We start from the raw sequence: 9,367 nt of genomic DNA, 5'->3' as shown, positions 1-9,367 counted from the left end.
AGCTGCGTTAGCGTAATGGTTAAGGTGTTGGGCTGCTAATCGGAAGATTCTGAGTTCAAGCCTTGTTGCTTACTTAATATTTTATTTATTTAAAAACAATAGCGAAATGTCTTATTTAATGAATTTTATTCGTTTGAATGTAATGTTTTGAAATTTCCTGTGCTTTGTCTCTCCATTATAATCATAATAAGTTTTCAGTTTTTCTAATTTTCTCCTCCAATATTTCTTTTCACAGCAATTAAAAACAATGAAAAGGCACACATACAATATTCATGTTATCCGTTTTGTTTGTATATCGTCTCTTCCGCAGTCGCTGTTTTACTATTCATATTGAGATATACTCTTTTGTGGCAGTATTAAAAGTATTATTTAGAGCAGAATTTCGGCTCGTACGTTGTCGAGCTATTTGATTGTCTGACGGAATTCTTTGCTTCGCTGCTTTGGCAACATCATATTCAATGTTTTCGTCGACTGATCTATGTTTTGGCAAGTATTTGCTGTCCGTTGTGACAAACATAAAATGTTTGCGCACTGCGCCTCACTGGCAATATATTTTAGTTTTATGTTTTATTACGTCCAAAATTCAGTTTTGTGTACTTCGCCAACTTCGTTTTAATCAGAACGTTTTAGAAAACAGCGAAATGACTCTGGTATAAAGAAAGTTTTGTTACAGTTGCTAAAGATAGAATATTTCCCAATTTATAAACACTGTTTATGTTATAAAGGGTGTTCATTTTAACTGGGGACATTGAAATCTCTTGGAAAACGACACACAGAGCCAAAAGAAATCCTAATGAAAATTAAGGGGACATCCAATTATAACAAATTTGACCACAAATTCGTCGGATTTGGTATCATTGGATGTCCCCCTCTGAGACAAAAAAAAATTAGTTATAAATTTGTTTGATCCAATGTGTAGATTTGCGGATATTTCAATGTCTCCAGTTAAAATGAACACTCTGTTGGAACCATGAACGACTGCAGTCGATTTAAGGCTCTTTCTACGCACCTGACGTCACGTATCCGCTGACAGCCAATGAGTGTTCAGCTAGTATCTATGGTCGAAGGTGTTCAGTAGTTTTCTGAACGGTCTGCTGGGAATGTCTTGGCGAGTGCGAGTGTTAAATGTGATTGTAGTTATTCTTTGGTGAATTTTTATCGCGTTTGTTGCAAGTTGTCATGGCTGATTATGGTGGTAAGCGACAAACTCTCCATAAACAGGCGAGGGACATAATTTACCGGATACACGCTTTTTTCAAGCGCGAAGCAGAAAACTGTGGACCTATCACGGATGTCGCCAGATCTCAGGAACGCACTGCAGAAGCGACAGGCGTTAGCTTGAGAACCGTTCAGCGGATTGCCAATGAAGGAAAGTTATCTACGGAGACCTGTGGAAGCCCACTTTTCAGATCGCCAGGGAAATATCGCACTCGTGAGAGGACTGTAACTAATTTAGATAATTTCGACAAAGATGTTCTAAGACGAGAAGTGCTCAACATGTACAACACAGGCGAATTTCCTACTGTAAAAAAATCACTGTGAAAATGCGTGAAACCATAAATTTTAAAGGTAGCATGACTTCAATGAATAGAATACTTAAAAACATTGGATTCAAATATGTACATACAAATGACGGAAGAAAGTTTTTTAATGGAACGTAGTGATATCGCTGCTTCAAGGGCCCAGTTTTTAAGACGTATTATTGAAGTAAGAAAATCCGGGAATAAGAACATTTTTTTCTTGGACGAAACATGGGTAAACCAAAATCACACAAGGAAAGCGTGTTGGAAAATGAGTGATGGTTCGGGTGGGTTTAAAGTACCAGTTGGTAAAGGTGGACGAATAATTGTGCTTCACGCTGGCTCTGCTTCTGGATTCATTCCAGAAAGCAAATTAGTGTTCCGAGCAAAAAAGAGAAATTCAGGGGATTATCATTCCGAAATGAACTCGGAGACATTTAAATTGTGGTTTAGGAATCAGTTTCTCCCTTACTTGCCTCCAAACTCGGTGATTGTAATGGACAATGCGAGTTATCACTCTGTTGTTGTTGACAAGACACCCACAACAAGTACAAAAAAAGCCGATATCATGTTATGGCTTGCAAGTAAAAATATACCACATACTGCCAACCAAACTCGTGCTGAAATGTTGAATCTTGTAGTGCTTCATAAGCCTCGCACAAAAGTTTATGAAATCGATTGTCTTGCACAGGAACATGGACACACATTTTTGCGTTTGCCACCGTACCATTGCCAATACAATCCGATAGAGTTAATTTGGGCACAAGTGAAAGGGTATGTCGCAGAACGAAACGTGACATTTAAAATTGCCGATACAGAAAGGCTTCTGCACGAAGCACTTGACAGAATTACTCCTTCAGCATGGGCTGAATGTTTTCGGCATGCACAAAGGCTACAGGAGGAGGACATGGACAGGGAAATTGTAATTGACAATCTGCTTGAACCCATCGTCATCACTCTAAGACCTGATGATTCGGACTGCGACACTGACTACAGCGATGCAGAAGACAATCGCAGCGATTGACAACAATGAAAGGTAAGGCACATACACAATAATACTCATGTTCTCTTTCTTGTTTTTGTTCCACAGTTGCAATTTTACCAATGGTATTGAAATATATTCCTCTTCTGCAACTGTAATAAGCGTCTTATTTAGACCAGACGCGTTTTTCTCTTTTGAAGCATCTTCAGTGGACAGCATTTTGTCTCCTCCATTGCCAAGTCACCTTTCGTAGTTTTGTGCTGAGGTAACACAATATTCAACGTTTGTGTCAGCCGATCAGTGTTTTAGCAAATAAATGCTCTTTGTGTGTGCCACACACAAAAATTATATTTGACATAGCTCAGAGCACAGTATATTCAAGTCCTAATGTTTTTGTAAGTCCACAGTTTTGTTTAACGTATTTTGTGTACTTCCTTTTGATTGATTGAAGTGCTTTAAAATAAAGTCAAACGCGCCCGGTGTAAATAAAACTTTTATTACATTCGCGAAAGACGGAATATTTCTCAATATTACATACGACACCAATCTGGTACTTAAATTAAATGAGATATTGTTATACAGTAAATTTTATATGAAATTTAGGTATCTTGTCCACATTTCATTCTCAACATTGTGGCAACTACAATCGAACATACGGAAAGTATACGCTATGAACTTAACCTCTGCAAACTCTTCAAAATTTCGTGCAATGGTTTACTACATTTAATGCTGCAATATAACTGCGTTGAAAATCGAAACAAAATTGTCATTTATGGGGGGAAGTTATGTCAAGAAAATGTGTCAAAATCAAATTTTTGGACCAAATAGTTTTTGTGAAATCGAATGATAAGTGTGTCAAAGCAGTCGGAACACTATGTGTCTGCACAGGCGAGAAGTGCAGTGGTTACAAAATCGCGCACGGCGCGGAATGCGGGGAGCACGTCTCTGAATGTGTGTGTGAAATCTTATGGGACTTAACTGCTAAGGCCATCAGTCCGTAAGCTTACACACTACTTAAGCTAAATTATGCTAAGGACAAACACACACACCCATGCCCGAGGGAGGACTCGAACCTCCTCCGGGAGCACGTCTCTGTAGCAGCGAAAGGTTTAATGCGGCCGTGGTGGCTTTACTTCATAAACTGCGCGCTCCCCCCCCCCCCCCCCCTCCCCCTAAACGTAAGCACTCTGTGACGTAAGTTTGCGAACTACACTGCTACGGCGCTGCTTCTCTTGACGCGTGCAACTGGCAACGCTGCAATCTCCCGCGTCTGGGCGGGCATGCGCGAGCCGCCAAGATAAATGAATTGAACTATAGTAACAGCTGCCCTGGCAGTATTTATGCTCTCAGCATGCCGTTCTGATACATCAGGGTGACGTTTCGTGAATGACTTAAACCATTTTTCACCAGGCCTTCCATCTTTGAATGGTGTAGGTCTTCCATCTGCCAAAACATCATCACTCTCAGTTTCATACAGCGTCCCTCGCTTTATTGGAAAGCCTTTTTTAGCGTTGGCATGGATCCAGCTAACCAGTAAATTCTCTTCAGCCTCTGTCAAAACTGAACTTGGCCCCATCTTACGCTGCATAGGTACTTTTCCTTTAATTTTATTATTTAGCATACTAAATGGAATACCAAATTTTTTGCAGCATTCCTCGTACTACTGCCACCCACTTGAACTGCTTCTACTGCACATTATAAGTCTTCCTCAGAATACTGAAAACATTATTTTTTCGACCTATCTGAATGCCTACTTGGTCCATGGTTAAAAGCAACTCTTTGTGAGAACAGTCTAAAAAGTACCAGTAATTGATCATTATGACCAACTACTGGAAAACATGCTTTTATGCACTCCAGTAGTTGATCTCTCTCTTCCCCCCCCCTCCCCCCCCCCTGATGAAGGACTGAAGCAATAATTTACACTTTCTTTATGGTAAATGATACAATCAATCATAAATTCATAATGAGTTATCTGTTAACACAGTTCATCATATTTCAGTATTTAGTACTTGTGTCAAAAAATATCTGTATCACTGTAACCTACCTTACAATTAGTCTAGACCCTCTGACACTCCACCTCTCAGCACAGCACAAAAGGAAAGATTTTCTCAAAGCTATCAGTTCCCTCCAATTGTTGTAACAATAGAAGAAACAGGTTTTCCAACATATGTTCTTTATCTACTCTTACATTTTTAAAACTGTCAGTGCTGCCAACTCTTATAATTTAAAGATTAGAATGAAACTGACCAACTACTCGGTGGTGATCAACTACTGGCTGGGGCACCCTAATTTGAACCTCATCTGCTAATTTTTTAAAGCTTTCTTCTGTGAATCCAGGACTGCCATTTACTGTAGTTGCCCACCTGCAGAGTGTTCGAGGCTGGGGTAATTTAATAAACTTCCTCAAAGAATTACAAGCTTTGGAGGAGTAAAAATTGAGTGTAAAGGGCAAACTGTCTTATTTCTTTAGGATATTCAGGAATTGAACATTTGTTTTGCATTGCAAAAATTTGCTTCAGAATATCACTATTTTTGTTACGTCATATCACTACAGAAGCACAGTCTTGAAGTATCTTATTTAGACCTGCAACCACTGTTTTATATATCACAGTTTCTTATTTCTTGAAACACTTTGCCTTGCAGGTTTAGCTTGCTTCCTCAGCTTCTCAGTCCTTTTCTGTAGTGCTTCATAATTCTGTTTCAGTATTTTGGGGCTAGGCAAAGAGTAAGAATGATCTGTATGATTATTCTGATTCCCTCTTTCACCTACAAAAATGTAGTATTATCATTAAGCTTTATTTTTCTTTAAACATACATTGATTAATAGTAAAATTCACACACAATCCATATAACAAATAACAGGAAAACTATTTTACCTGGTTCATTTGATAAGAAACTGATTCTTCATTGACAGGCCACTTCCTTGGTTGTCTCTATACTACAGTTGTTTTCTGCAGGTGGTCAGGAAACGAAAATATTGTCGGTACTGCGTTTGCCAGAAGTCGCCTTATACATGTATCTTCAAAGTGAAACAAGCATATGTAGCTATATTGAGGTGGCTGCCACTTATCTCGCCTCATATTGGCTACCCACCGACTTGACAACTCTTTCTTTTTCAGAGGAAATCTAAAAATAAAGAGACGTGTATACAGTAGCTTATTTACATTTTGTATACAGCCTAAACACGAAAATGATGCACAAGACGCTAAGTACAACACACATTTAGATACTCACCTGAAATATGATATTCCAGTTGTTTTATCACTTCTATTAGCGCAATTGTACGCTGCACATACACTGGGCATGATTCGCGATCGGTCAATAAGACTTTTAAAACAAATTACAACCGGAAAACAGTGATTTTCTAACACCATTACTATACACCAAATGTAAATATACTGACATGTAGACGTTCCAAAAAATGGCGGCCAGTGTTGCTTTTTGCTGCCGCCGGGAGCGGTGTTACCTCACAGTTAGCCACTCTATGATGTTTATATACCTCCTTGGTTGTTTCGGACGCGAAAAAGACTGCTTCCTCACAGTATGAGAACAAGTGTGAACTGCTCTGCCATCTAGTGAGGGAAAGTTAAAGTATTTACGCAGTAGCTTCCTCTGTTGAGTAGAAGTTGAACTAACACAAAAAACATATTTTGAGAAAAGTGTGGCTTTGGACTATTACATCTTTCTCGCCCCTTCATATACCTTCTATTATTCAACATTTTCTATGAGATAAGTTATAACTTGGCATCCTTCAGTCGTTATTAAGTATTACAAATTTTTAATAGTACAGAAAACGCAACAATCATAAGAGCTTTTTAGTTTCTAAACGCAATTTTTTCGTTGCAATCGGTAATAGTGTATAACATTTTTTTCATGCTGATATTAAGTAGAAAGGCAACACTATAATTCCATTACTTGTCATTTCTACGTTTGATGATACTGTAGCTTCAGTATTAATCGCCTTACTTCAACAATTTAACAACAAATTAAATACCTTAATCCGATCTGGAGTGAACTGCAGAAGCTCTCCATGTGTGTTATCCTTTCTGCAGCTGTTTAGCCTTCGTTGTCTTTGCCGATGTGTTGAGGTGCCTTATCCAGATGAAGATACAGTAATGATCTGAGTGTAAATTGCGAAGAACTCTTGAGAAATAGTTTTAAGCTTCCGATTAAAAGTTTTGTCAGGTTTTTATTCACATTTACTTCTTTAGACAGAGAGCTGCGTGCTTTGTTGCAAAACTTTTGTGTACTTTAGTCGTCAGCACTGCGTGGATACTGAATGCTTTGCATTACTTCCTCTATTTGCTTAACGCGTGAAACAGTAATAACTGTAAACAATATCCTGAGAACGAAAAGCAAATTAAACGCTGAATGTTTTTTTCTGAAATTGGTTGGAAGGGGTTTATTTCAATAAATGACGATGAGGGATCCTAGCCGGGTCCGCCAAATGTAGGTTGTTTTTTTTTTTTTTTTTATTGCAAGAATGCTTTTACTTGTTCACTGTCCCTACTGGATCGGGTCGTTGGCTCTGGCTGAAGACCTGTTATGAGACCCAACCTGTTAATTAAAACTGCTCCTTTACTAATTTTGATTAATATTTAATAACTAAATACTGTTCAGAGAACTAATCACTACTAAAAAAAAGGATAGCATTAAACACATTTATTGAACAATAATCTTCCTAACATCAAACATACATTTATAAGTGATAAAATCAAGCTAGTAATGGCAATGGCCCTTAAATTCCAAAACTGACTCATAATGTCGGATAACGCATCTGTACTTGTTATTTTCTACTCTCTCCCCTTGTCAGACGTCATAATATACGTCAGACAAACATACTTCAATTACCAAATTCTCAATAAGAGCGTGGCTGGAAAACTGAGCTCTGGTAATCACAGGCGTGCGTAATATCGGATTAAATGTCGAAGCTGAGCATCACGTTACCAAATGCAGCGTAGTGGACAGGTCAGCAAGCTGCTGATGGTGTGTGCGTCGTCGAGGAGCGTCAGTTGTAACAAAAATGAATTTATTTTCGCGAACAGGCTTCCTGTTCGTAAACTCCTATTCAAAAGCCAATTCTGCTTTCTTTCCAATCGCCTCGCACTCGGGACTCGCCAGCCCAAAGGCGGAATCCAGTAAAGTCTTTAATAAAGTTTGGCTCAAGGAAATTGCTCTGCTCCTGTCTGCTTTCTGTGAGACAGTATTCCCAACCATAATTGGCGGAATCAGCGTCTCTCTAACAGTAAAACACGACAGTTCACCTAACTGAATACTAGTTTGTTGCAGCTGGCAGACTTAAAGTCCTGCACAGCACACTGAAAAGAATTTACTCTCCTACAGTATAGCCGAAAGCACGACGTCCGCTCGCTACAGGAGGTAAGACGCTTCTCACAGAGAACAGCTCCAAAAGCTTCCCTCTGCAAAAATCAGCACCCCCACGCTATTTTTCGAACTGGCCAATCCCGTAGCTCTAGACCAGCACAGTTCGCTCCCACTATTATTTCCTGGCATCTGCCAGCCAATCAAAACATTCCTCGCCTTACTGCACCTAGAATGTTCTGGAACAAACTGAAACTCCGTTCAAAATTGAACCCACCAACCGTGTCTCTCTGTTCGCCCTCACGCGGGAAAAGGTCATTGCAATAGTTTATCCGGGTTTCTTAGAAAGCCCCAGAAAACGTTAAGACTCGTGGGAAGGCTCCCCTAAGGTCGGGACACACACGTAAGGGCCGAGCGTCGGACAAGTGACGGCCGGGCTGCGGTCCGTTCCTGCAGGGGCCACACATGACCGGGGCACGTCTGTGTCTTTGTTGTTCCTTGTAGTGACTCGGACGCGGTGATCTGTGTTTCTGTTTGTGAAAGCTGTAAAACATGTTCACTAATTTTCGTAATAGTGAATTAGGACTTTTAGCACTTGCTTTAGACGAAGAGGAAAAAGAACGAAGGAAAACAAGAAGAAGAAAATTATAGATCCACAGTGCCTGGAAAACAAGACCAGTACAGGGAGAGTTTCGAACATTATTTTCTCATCTCATAGATGATGACTAAGTTTTATGAATATTTTAGGATGACGGAGTATACCTTCTGTGAACTTTTAAAGAAACTAAATAGAACCAAGACTGAGAAAAAACGACACTTTCTGGAAAGTATATGTTTCACCCAAAGAACGACTGGCTTTTTTTTTAAAGGTAGGTTAACCCCTTACGCATGATTTTTTTTATTTTTCTAAAAAAATGTTACGTGTCATGTTCGATGTTATGATTTCATAAAAAATGCTTAACAAATTCTAAATCTTATGTAGGAGCGGTTATTTTAGAATTAAAGGTTTATGCCATATATGGGACAGCATGCAGTAACGACTAATACCATGTGATACCAGTTTTGGGATTGATGATGCACAATTTGGAAAATGTACACTAAGATACGTACATGAACTAGCTGAACTGTATTTATATAAAAAAAATTACACTTTCTATTCATTACAATACACGTATTTTGAGAAAATAACACATTCTGTTTCCATTTTTCTGTTTCCATTATGAAACTTAATGAAGCAGTTTCTCTCCTTATTCAAGCACAATGTCGCACTGCACTTCATACACTCCATATAGGATTTTCCCTTGCATTCTGGATACTAGCAACGACCACGGTTTTCCAGCCAGTTAGGCATGTGATCTATCCCATCCAGTCGCACCTGACACTGTGGAAGATCTGCTGTAGTGGATCTGCTGTAGTGCCTCTCTTCTTCTTGCAGTCAAGCTGTTTTTGTATTTCATTGCTTGGCCTACCACGTTTCTTGGATAAGGATTTCCCAGTTTTACAGAGGGCCTCTGCAACTGCGACATTGAAATCAACAAGGGGC

General features: G+C 39.2%; 1 long non-coding RNA gene across 1 annotated transcript; it reads right to left on the bottom strand.

Annotated features, from left to right (window-relative positions):
• Positions 1–5,138: 5,138 nt before the first annotated feature.
• On the bottom strand, positions 5,139–5,905 carry LOC126177133 (uncharacterized). Its single transcript, XR_007535754.1, has 3 exons — positions 5,737–5,905; positions 5,379–5,628; positions 5,139–5,268 (listed from the first exon to the last, which is right to left on the bottom strand). It is a non-coding gene; the product is annotated as an uncharacterized LOC126177133 (long non-coding RNA).
• Between the last annotated feature and the right edge of the window lie 3,462 nt (positions 5,906–9,367).

Source organism: Schistocerca cancellata, chromosome 3 (genome assembly GCF_023864275.1).
Source record: "Schistocerca cancellata isolate TAMUIC-IGC-003103 chromosome 3, iqSchCanc2.1, whole genome shotgun sequence".
NCBI lineage: Eukaryota > Metazoa > Arthropoda > Insecta > Orthoptera > Acrididae > Schistocerca > Schistocerca cancellata.
Note: the sequence above shows the minus strand (reverse complement) of the source record. Positions and strands in the feature narration are given on the sequence as shown.